Source organism: Cucumis melo, chromosome 4 (assembly GCF_025177605.1).
Source record: "Cucumis melo cultivar AY chromosome 4, USDA_Cmelo_AY_1.0, whole genome shotgun sequence".
Taxonomy (NCBI): domain Eukaryota; kingdom Viridiplantae; phylum Streptophyta; class Magnoliopsida; order Cucurbitales; family Cucurbitaceae; genus Cucumis; species Cucumis melo.
This window is the reverse complement of record NC_066860.1, coordinates 15,518,013-15,529,880: the sequence shown is the minus strand read 5'-3', so window position 1 is coordinate 15,529,880 and position 11,868 is coordinate 15,518,013.

Below are 11,868 nucleotides of genomic sequence, written 5' to 3'. Positions count from 1 at the left end.
TCTTTCGTAAAGCTCAAGCTTAATTAGATTGTTCATAGAAAACTGAAAATCTAAAAAACAATACTTGCTTAAAATGATATGTTTTCAGCTACTTTTCAGAAAGTTGATAATAAGTGCTCATATATAAATTTCATCATAAAACTTAAGCTTGAACTTATGCTTAAAATCGTTCATAGAAATCATGTACTATTCATAGAAATATAATTATAGATAACAATTTAGAAATCTGTTTTGAAATTTGTTTTGTTGCTCACAACCTTAGGCTAGTTCCCTAGTGTATAGACTCGACTTATTTCATCTTTGCCTGTCAAACAAACCAAAACTGAGCGTCAAAACTTTATATAATTTGGTATCCTTATACTAACTTTTGATGACACACAAACGATGACATTCAACTATTTTAAACTTAGGCATAAAAGAGTATTTCTTCTATTTTTCCATAATTTTCCAGATTTAAGGGCTTAACTTCAAACATTCATAACTTTCTCAATACTTCACCAACATTAATGTACTTTATAACAAACTCTTCATTTTTAACTCCTCTACAACTTATTAAAGGATGAAAAATGTGATTCCTAATAGATTGCTATAGAATTTTCCCGAAATAGAAAGAGTTTAAAAATTGAGTCTTCTGTTATCCCTTGATTTGCTCCTGAAATTAAACTTACTTCTAATCATATTTAGCTTACAATTTCTTCATAAAAGTTGTAGGAAATTTCATATGCTTTTCAACCATACCTAATAGAGCTTATAACTCCCTCTATACAATCTGGTAAACTTGAAAAACCAGAGCCTTCACGAATTCGTACCCAAATTTATGACCTGAATGCCTATTCGAAAAATATCGATCTAAAATTAGAATTTGCTCATGCTTCCTTCACAAAACTTGTTAGGAATCGAATGAAATTTCCAAAAAAAAAAACAAACCTCACCTTCTAATTAATTTTTAGGAGTTCAAATCGATATAAAAACTAAAAGATGTCTCTGTGAATTCAATCTGTCCAGAAATTGAATTGAGCTTGATGTTCCCCATCCTTTTCAACCTTCAAATTGTTGAATATTTGCTTTCAATGTTTAAAAATCTTCTCTCAACATAAAGATAAAGTTGAATAATTCAAAAAATGATAAGAAATGGGGGGAAGAATCCTTTTGGTGTCGAGAAGATGAATGAGAAAAAAAAATTACCAAATGATATTTTTCCACTTTCCTTCTTCCTTTTAGTTTTTCTCTTCTTAAAAACAAATATATATATATATATATATAATTTCACTTTTTTTTTCTTTTTCCTTTGATTTCTTTTCATTTCATTTTTTTTTTATTCCAAATTGATTAACACAACTTGAACCAAAAGTTTTTCCATTTTCTTATTCAACAACTCAAATTCAACTTCTTATATTGTATGACAATAGCAAAGAATCCAAAGAGAATCTCGGGTTTACATTATCGATCTTTCTAATTATCTCAACTGACTAGAAGACGAAGCGTGGTCAATGAATAGAGCCAAGGCCCGTCTGTCCTGATGAGTTACTGACTTTTTCTATGTGAGTTAAACATTAGAATAGAGAATGATCATTCCCTATCCTTAACTAATGAGTTCAAAATTACTTGAACTAGACCTTCAATGCCCACGAGGGGTCGAGCGATTTGGAGATAGGATGGAAGCAAGAAAAGAGGTCCAATCCCAATCTTTAATGATCGTCATAGGAGGAAAAAGGTTCAAAAAAAGCACTGATTATTTAAGAGTGGCCATCTTCTTCGTTCAGATCTTTGACTTGGACTTAGGAGCTCTCCGCCTTCGCATGCTCAAGCTTTCACTTCACCCTTGATCTTCCTTGATCGGCTCACCCTTTCTTCTTCTTTCAAGAAAATTTTAAATTTAACCACTCCATTAGGAGTCTTAAGTACCTTTGAATTCATTCTAGACAAAAGTAATTTGCTACGGGTCGATCAAATCTCAATGACCAATTACGCCTCATACTAAAAGAGCGAGTCCTTCCTGTCCTCTATCTCATGCTACTTTAGTTCCACTTATTTTGTTCCTTCAGTGGAAGCGAAAATCTCGATTAAAGATCATAAACCACGAAGTTGTCTATAGACTGGCTGACTAGACCTCCAACCCAGACTCAACTACCTATGGCACCAGCACCTTGAAGAGATCCCTTGCATGGTGGGTCAGTGGAAGGCCATTAGAAAATTGAGTTAAATCAAATATTTCATCAATGAATTGCAAGCCATCTTGATCGATCAGAGAACAAAAGGAAGGATAGGAGCGAACCAGGTTGTCTTGGTAAGCAAGCAGTCAGTTATGTAGGCGCTAACTCCAAGTTCTTTCTCTATTCTATATGTATAGTATATAGTTAACCCTACCTCTAAAAGAAAAGACTATTAAGAATGAAATCAACCTTGGCTTACTGTTGATAGAAAACTGCCCACTCCATGGTTCGTCTAAGTTAAGTAGGAAGAGAAGGAAACTTGATTAGCTTGCTTATCCACATTAGCACTCTATCAAAATAGATGAGATAATCTGTCAAGCTCACTTATCACACTTTTAGGCAAGTACGGAAGCCTCCAAAATATGCATACTATGTTAAAGAGACTAAATCTGCCACAAAAGACCAGCAAAAGATTAGTTCATTCTCTAAGTAATCTTCTTTAGAAAGCCTAGCTATGATAAGTGGGATAGCAAAATATCTAAGAGGATACCCTTATTCATTCTAAAAAAGTCAGGATGTCATCGTTTCTTTTAAACTACTCCTCATTTCTTTCAAACTACTCCTACGAAGCCTCCCACATTTCAGAAAAAGAATTGGTTGATGAAAGCAGCACTCTATTATAAAGCTGCTACACAAAACCCAAATCTCCACCACAAAATCCCAATCTAGACTGAATCATATGCTTTCTTCAGGTATATCTTAAGAGTAGATATAGCTTGCCCTTGATTCTGCATTCCTCAGAATCTCATGAGCAAGCATGATGTTATGAGCAATAGACCTATGTTATATGCTAGAAAACGGACTGATTCTCAGTAAGAATGCAAAATAGGGCCCAGTCTAGGGGCATTTAGTTAGAAAGGTTAGAGCAAAAACCTTCAATCATCTATTTGTCAAATCTTTCCCTTCTGAAATCAGACTGAGTACATAGAAGTGCGAAAGAGCAAATCGACCAAAGAGAATAGGAGCTATAGAGGTTTGGCCTACAACTAATATCCATTTGCTGCCTTAGTCAGAGAGCTAACTTTTAGGCATAGCATTAGCAGTCAAGGATCACATCTCTGTCAATCAGTTTCAAGCAAGAAAGGCAATTCACAGATGCGGGGAATCGAACCCACGGAACTTTAGACATAAAGAAACCTATCCAGATTCATTGTGGCGGTAATATAGATTGTAGCCACCTAATTTTGTCCGACCTTATTTAAAATCAATTTAATTGCTAGATTAATTTTTGCCTTAATTTAGCTTATTTTTAATTTTGTGATTAACTATCTTTTTCTTACGAAAGAGTGTTTTTTAGTTACTTTTAAAGGTTTTTGGGTAATTTGGTTAGAGTAACTGAATCAATTAGTTAGTCTAACTAAGGTGCGTGGTGAAATACCAAATATGGTAACTTTTTTAATTGATTTTTGTTATTAAAAGCTTCATGCCATTTTGATATGAATGCTAAAGTTGGTATTATTTTAAAATGCAAAAAATCCCACCATTTTGAATTTTTAGCCATTTGAAGAAATGATTTTGGCTATAAATAATCTCTTCTTCTTCATAGACACAACATAGAGAAAAGGCCACACGAAAAAAAACCTAGAAATTTTTACTACTTTCACATCCTCTCTTCTTCATCTAACTCTCTACTCTCCATAGCCACTATTTCTCTTAACCTTCATATGTTCTTTAAAAAAAAAACAAAAAGATGTACAACATCCATTTTATCTTCTCTTCTAGCAATCCCTAAATCTTCATCTTTCTCCCTACAAAACAAAGAAACCAACACACACACAAGAAAAAAAAAAAACCTCTAACTTAATTGGAGGTGTATGATAGGGCTTTGGTCCCAATGATTTAAATCTCAAACAAAAAGTGAGTTAAGATGCTATTGCTAATAATAGTTTAAATTTGTTAACATTTTAAATTATTTTTCTTTAAAAACATCAAACGACGGAATCTTAAAAATTTGGGAGTCCAATTTCTTAGAAATCAATTATTTGGAAGTTCGAGATTGATCTCCAATATGTTTTTATTAAAATCTTAATATGTTATTTTATGTTTGCATAATTTATTATGGTGCTTCTTTACTCTTGTTTCTACTTATCTAATTTTCTATTAAGCCTCATTTTGTTTCCTATTTAAAATTTTCAACTCTTTCTAATTAAAACTTTCAATGTTTTAAAATCCTTCTAATTTAAAATTCTCCAAGTTTTAAAATCTTTCACAAAACTCTTTTGAAAAAAAAATAATTTAGTTTTTTTTCTTTTAAAGTTATACTTTTTTAAAAATGTTTTTCATAGGTTCAAAAATTTAATATTTGATTTCATAAGTTTCTTAATCAATCTTTTTATAATAACTTATATCATTTTCCTTAAACAAAATCCTACAATGAAATCTAGAAAATTTAGGAGTTCGATCTCCTAGAATTCTTGAGGTGTGGGATCATATCTTTAGGAGTCTAAGATTTGATCCCAAGAAAAAATGATTTTAATTAATGTTTTAAAAAAATCTTTTTATTAGAAGGCTATTCCTATGATGGATTTTGAGAAATTGTACTAATTCCTCACTTTCTTAAGGTGAGAAGATTTTCTTCAACATAGTCTAATTGATGGAATATTTTCCACTTATTTTATGAGATCATTGCTTCAAATATTGAAGTAACGAAGGATAAAATAAGACATGAGTTTTTAAAGAAAAATTAAAGAATATTTTCAATTCAAGTTTGGAATTTGGCCACTGTTTTTTAAACGGGTGTTGTGGGGTGCTAACACCTTCCTCATACACAAATGACTCTCAAACTCAACTCTAGTTTTCGCATATCATTTTTTAATGATGTTATTTTAAAGGTTTTTACTATATTTCGATGTTCAATCACACTGTAAAAAAGATTGGTGGTGACTCTTATTTTATTTTAAAAACTAACCCATATTGAGGATGTCGGTCGCTCCACATTGTCTTAGGCACGTGGCGACATAGATCAAAATGCAATTCCTCTTTCTAGTTCTAAAGAAGACTAAAGATCAAAATTCAATTCCGACTTTCTAGTGGAATCTTTGATACATTGTTATATGAAGGTTCAATTATCCTTATTGAAAGCCCAGGCTTGTGATATGGTAGAAAATAAGAGTCCAGACCAAAAACAAAAGCGTAAAGGATTTGCGAATAAAGTCATTCAAAGACTTGTCTCATTGATAAGGAGAAAAACAAAGGCTCGACTGAAAGGAGAGAATTTCCATGTTAGCTTTTCAAGATTTCTGACGTATAAGGCTCTGTAGGAGTTGAGAAGAAACAAGATGAAAGTAGCGGACTACTAGTAAGATTACAAGGAATCGAACAAGAACATTGCTCTATATACTAATCTTGGACTCCTTTCAGTCGAGCCCTCAGTCCTCTTCAATCTACCATATTCACTTTTGTCTATTATAGAGAAGATTATTTCACCACTTTTGCTCCGTATTCAGATCCTTTCTCAGACAATTTCAGAATCTTAGAGGCTAATGGACTAAAAAGTCTTCTTATTGATTGCTTTGGCTAGTAAAACTAACCTTCTAATGTCAACCACGATAGGACTAATGGTCCTACTCTCATGGCCCTCTCATGTCACTTGGATAAATAAAAGGAAGGGATGATGGTAGGAATATCGTGTAGTGGGTGTGGGGACAAATGGAATAATGTGTTTGACTACTAGCCAAATAGGCCCAAGACAGTAAAGGTATAATGCCATAGGGCTCCAGACATCTCGCACTCTACGTATTAGATGGTAGTCAAAGAAGGGAAGCAAGTAAGATTTGACAAAATGACCCCATTAGCTGACTTGTCTCTTAGAGCGAGGAAGGGAAATGGAGATATCAGCAGTTCACAACCCACGTGGTCCTGGGATGGAACTTGTGGTCGACCATATAATATTCTGACCAAGGTGAAACAATCTCCTCCATTTTGGATTTTAATCTCCTTTTAGGCATGAACCCATATGGTTGCCACGGCACACTATCCAAAGCTAAGTAATAGTGATCGATCCTCATTATTTCATAATCCATACTACTTCATGCTCTGTGTATGAGATGCTGGACCCAGAATCCCCACTCGTCTGCTCCGATTTCATAGCCCCACGGAGCTGGAAGAAGAGTAATTTAGGAAGAAGAAAGATCAGTCCCAAAGAAGTTAGCGCTAGAAGCTCAAACTCTTGTCGTTCGTCTGAAAAGGAAGAAAGAGTATTGAAGGAACTCCTCGAGAAAGGATAAGGATTTGTTGCAGACATAGAGGCCCACTACTAGGTTCGTCTTTCGATTGATCAGTCATCCGTTTAGGGGAGGAGAGGGCTCCGTTCTTCTTGCTTTTGAAGTTGAATATGACCCTAGTTCGGTATCGGTGGTCAGATCTATAGACCAAGGTCAATAGCCTTCCTTCAAACTCTATTCCATGGGAAATACCTTTCAATCTTCCTTTGTGAGATTAAAAGGCTCTTTCATTGGACTGGGGGTTGAGGAAATATAGGATGAGGACCAGAGGAGTTAGAACAAGGAAACTGTCCCACTAGGATATATGAGTTTCGAAAGCGGAAAGATAAAGCTTAGGAGAAGAGAGTTTGATTCCATAGGATCGGATAGGGATAGAAGATTGCCCATTAGACTCATAAATGGGAATCAAGTTGCATACATCTTCTTCTTCAATCCCACGTAGCGATGTAGAATAAGAGGAATTTTTCTTCCTTGCTTTCAGACATAGCAAGAACATTTTTTTGAATTTGAGTTTATTTTGACTGATGGCTTTTACCTTGTTTTTTAGTGAAATGAATGAGTCCAAGTCATTGAGTTAGTTTAGAAAGTTACAGTCATTAAAGAAAGAGTTGAGGATGCAAAAGTTCTTTCAACTCTTGCCTATTTTGTAGCAGCTGAGTCGGAGGCTTTCGATCTTGACGTGGATAGTTTCTTCTTTGGCTTTTCTTTCAAAGTCCTTATTCTGTGAGGCTTATCTATCTTCAAAGGATAAAGGAGATGTAGGAGCTTCCCTGTTCTAGCGCGTATGCCATTTCATTCTTCTTTCTTCTTGAAAGAAGCTTTCTCTTATTATATATTTTCTATGCTGAAGGACTCAAATGGATAGCTATTAGCAGTGGATTCAATAGCTGGATGAATTAGACTAATCCGTGGTCGACTACGCAGTACAAGTTTGAAAGAAGTGCACACAAGGGTATATCTAGATCATGAGAAAGCGGGAGTAGGAAGGTTATAGCTTCGATCCCCGACTTCTTTTCATGTCGCGTTGAAGGGCTCACCTGATGTCAAAATATCACTTTTGGCCTATGGTGGAAGCAAAGTTCACATGAAAAGAAATCAATATATATATTATGAGACCCTTACATATTTTTTCATGCAAAACCCCCCAAAAGAGGAAGGAACAAAAGGAGAGGCTTGAATTTGCTTTAGATTCTCAGACAAATAGTAAAAGAGCTGAGGCATTAAGTCCTACTCGGACCCATTTCAAGATTTGTTCGCCGAAGATCCTTAGAATATTGTCTCGGCCCTATTTTTAGTGGAATTCATAATCTGTACTTGAATCCGACAATATCCCCACGGGGAGATCGAATGTCCAAAGGTGCGAAGTGAAGCGACTGTTAAGGAGTGCAAGTCAAAACCATTAGATTTAAGGACTCATGAAATGGAATATTCTGAGTTTTCTCACAACTCGAGGAGGTTCAGGTTGCTTCTGCTGAGTACATGGATTAATGACTAAATCTTCTCATAAACATTAAAGAAACCCGAAGAAAACCAACCATACTGTGAACCTAAATTACACCAGTACAGATGTGAACCCAATGAAAAATCCAATAAAGAACAATGAACTAACCAGCCTAAAACACCAACCCAACAGTGAACCAGAAGTAGGGAAAAAAATTACACCAACCATACTGTGAACCTAATAGGGAAAAGAAATGAAAAAACAACCTTCCTTTACTACTCTTCTTCTTTCCTTCCTTGGAATGGGCTGCTAGCTACTAATATTGACGCTAACTTGAGAACTAGGATTTAATAAATGAGTTTGAGAGCACACTATGCAACAATTCTACCACAATACTTTACTATATATCCCAGGGTTCTCCTATAACCATTCTGGCTTCTGGAGGTCCGGTTTATGACTCTTAGATAGAATTCAGCCAGTCGCAAGCAAGTAAGAGTGCTAATAGCTATCCACGGAAGGAGATATCTGTGAACATTGAGGCCTTCCTCATTCAGCCCACGGAGCAGTGGGGCATCAACCACAACACAAGTTTCAGACATATCGAGATGCTTCCTTATAGAACCCAATAAAGGCAGTAACTTAATATAGTTCGAGAGAAACTTGTAAACCCCGAGCAGTATAAAGAAAGGTTTGTCTTGTCTTAAACTAGCCCTACTTAATCCATCTTGGCCATCTTGGGCTTATGAATAAGCTTGGGACTACTTTTCATTTTTTGCTTACTAGTTGGAAGCACTAATTCCTACTAATCAGGTCTCATAGCCCCACCTGAACTTCAAAGCCTGATTAATGTGCTTTTAAAGCGCACTTCTACAGCTCCGATTCTTCTTTTCTAGGGATTTTTTACTTTACCTAACCTAGTCCTTGATTATCCTTCTTTGAAAAGATACCTAGCTTTTGCTTTAGAAAGAAAGACTGCCTTCTACTTCTACTTCATGGAGTCTGATTTTAGCCTCCCCGGAAAGTGCAAATCTAATCCATATATTAATATATATATATATATATATATATCTGAATATTAGCTATAATAGGGCAATCAAAGACTACTTTAAAGCTTGAAAAACTCACTTGCTAGCTGCCTTTGACTTTCTTGTTGTCTTGAACCCTATCATATCATCTCGTTAAATTGTCTGATGGTCTCCCTACGTGCCAAAATAAAGGGATGGAGACTACACATAATCACTGGAACTAGGACAACTACATCCCTTCCTTCATCTTATCCCAAGACTGGAACTCCAAATCGCGCAAAGACGGAAGCCCTAAAACCCGCTTTCTATCTAAAATCTCTACTAGTAGATTTAAGAGAGTCCTTTGGACGAGGAAAGATGTAAATTTCCCACTACGCGTCCCATAGGCTACTGAAAAAGATAGCTAATAATCTTCATCCCATATCCAATGCTTGGGAAAGCTGTGTATAAATAGTCTCTCCCATTAACTTTTATACTTGATCTTGTATTATTTTATTTTCCATTGAATCAGTACGGGTAAGACCAGAGACTAATTTCTTTGAGTTCTCCTCGTTTTCATTCTTTGGCCGTGCTGACTCTTCCTAATTCGATTCAAACAAGGTGGAGATTCCATTAACAATACCATAACTAAGAAAATGAAAGAGGGACAGATGAAACTATGTTTAAGACTACTGGTCGAGCAACAAGGAAAAGGTTCGAATAGGCCCTTTCACCACCACTCTATTTCGTTAGTCAGCTCTTCACCTAGATCTTGGTACGTATATCATCCCGCAGACAGAGAAGTAAAACCAACAGTAGTTCTTGAAAGAGTTCTGCAATCTCTTAGGGTGTTGAACTCCAACCTTGAACGTCAAAGTGGAAGAGTAGAAAATAGTTAGATAAGCACGGGTCTCTCCTATTCAGACCTCAACAAAGAATTCCCCAGTCTTCACATTTTGATCGCTAAACAACATCATTTTGAACCCTAATCTTCACATTCCCATTTATTTTACCGTTTGTTCCCTTCCGTTCGCATCTTTCACCTTCTTCAAGCCTAATCTTTCATTCAGCACTCTGGTTCACCATTGCTTCCACCAAAATCTTCAGCGTTCCGTTGGTTCCACCGTTCCTTGAGCATTCGTACCTTGAACGTTCCTTTCAAAATTTTATCCCTTCAGCGTTCATTCCTTCTGCATTCTCTGCAAGATTTCGTCCCTTTAGCATCCATTCAACATTCGTTCAACGTTCCTTCATCCCTTCGTCCCTTCCGTTACTTCCACTGAATTGAAATCTGCAACCCTAATAGAAAAATCGTCCGTTTCGAAAATAATTAACTGAAAACTATTATCCTAAAATATTATTAAATTAGCAAGATTTTAGGGGAATGATAAGAAATTTAAATTCAAGTTGATTCAAAACGTATGAAATAAAAATAAATTCAAAAATGTTATCCTAAATTATTATTAAATCAGTACAATTTTAGGATAATGAAGAGGCCATAAATTCCAATTGTTATCTTTAGCATCATTTTAGAGATAAGGTATAACATTTGAATTCAAAATAACGATTATGTATTATATATTATTTATGAAATTATTATTAAATCAACATAATTTCGGGGGAATGAAGATGCTATAATTAAGTTTGTTATTTTTGCATCATTTTAGGGATGATATATATAAAATCTAAAATCAACTTTTTTATAAATCTCAAATATGGATTATATATTATTTATGAAATTATTATTAAATCACCACAATTTTAGGGGAATAAAGATGCCGTAAAAGTTTTTTATCTTTAGCATCATTTTAGGGATAAAGTATAAAATTTGAATTCAAACTAACAGTTATATATATATATATATATATATAATATAAACTCAAATGGTTAATAAATATCAAATATGTATCATGTATTATTTATGTATATTTTTGATAAATATTTTGAAAAATAAAAAAATGTGAAATAATTGAATTTATCTTTGACATTATTTTCGAGATACGAGAAAAAATTTGAACTCAAATGGACGATTTTAAGGGATGATATATATTATCAATTATAGAAATATAAAAAATTGTCAATTAATGTATTTAAATCCTAATAATTTGTAAATCTAGTTGAAACTAGACGGATGTTGGTGCAATCTTCTCCGCCTTTAGTTAAGATTTTTGTTGTTTACAAATATACTGTATTCCTGATTTTTTTACTTATACAAATATATTGAGAAAAAAAGGTAAAACAAATTCTCCCACCGACGATTTTTCTATAGATTAAAGGGATCTTCTAAAAAATATAACAAAGCGACAAAATATTTACATATAAAACAATTCTGAATACAAAAAAAAACTCACAAACCCACCATGAAAAATACAAAAAATGCTCCGTCAACCACGCCTTCAATAATGTGGATAATATATTTGGTACATGATCGCTCATATTTAGCTATTATTTGGTACACGATCGTTTAGATTTGGCTACCAAATTTAAACTATTTATTTTTTAAATTATCTGCATGATGTACACAATCATTTAGATTGACTAAACTATTTTTTGTAAAATTCTTTTGGTACACGATCATTTAGATTTGTCTAAACCATCGTTTATTTTTTTACAGGATCGTTTAGATTGGCCAAATTCTAAATGACACTTTTTTTAATATTTTATATTCAGTACACGATCTTGAACAACCAAATAAAAGTTTGAAAAAAAATATATCTTTTATATTTGATACACAATCTTGAACAAAAAAAGGAAAAAAAATGAAAGACGAAAAGAATGAAAGATGATGGAAGAGACCAAAACAAGAAGAAAGATAAAAAAAAGAAAGAAAAACAATGGAACAGATGAACGGGAAACAATGTGAGAAGGACAAACTTGAAATTTTTGTTATAAATGTCGTAAATATTTTATTTATAAAACTTTTTTAATTAAATTATTTTTTAGATTTGCTGCTTTTTCTGTTTGCTATCATTACTATGCTATTTATA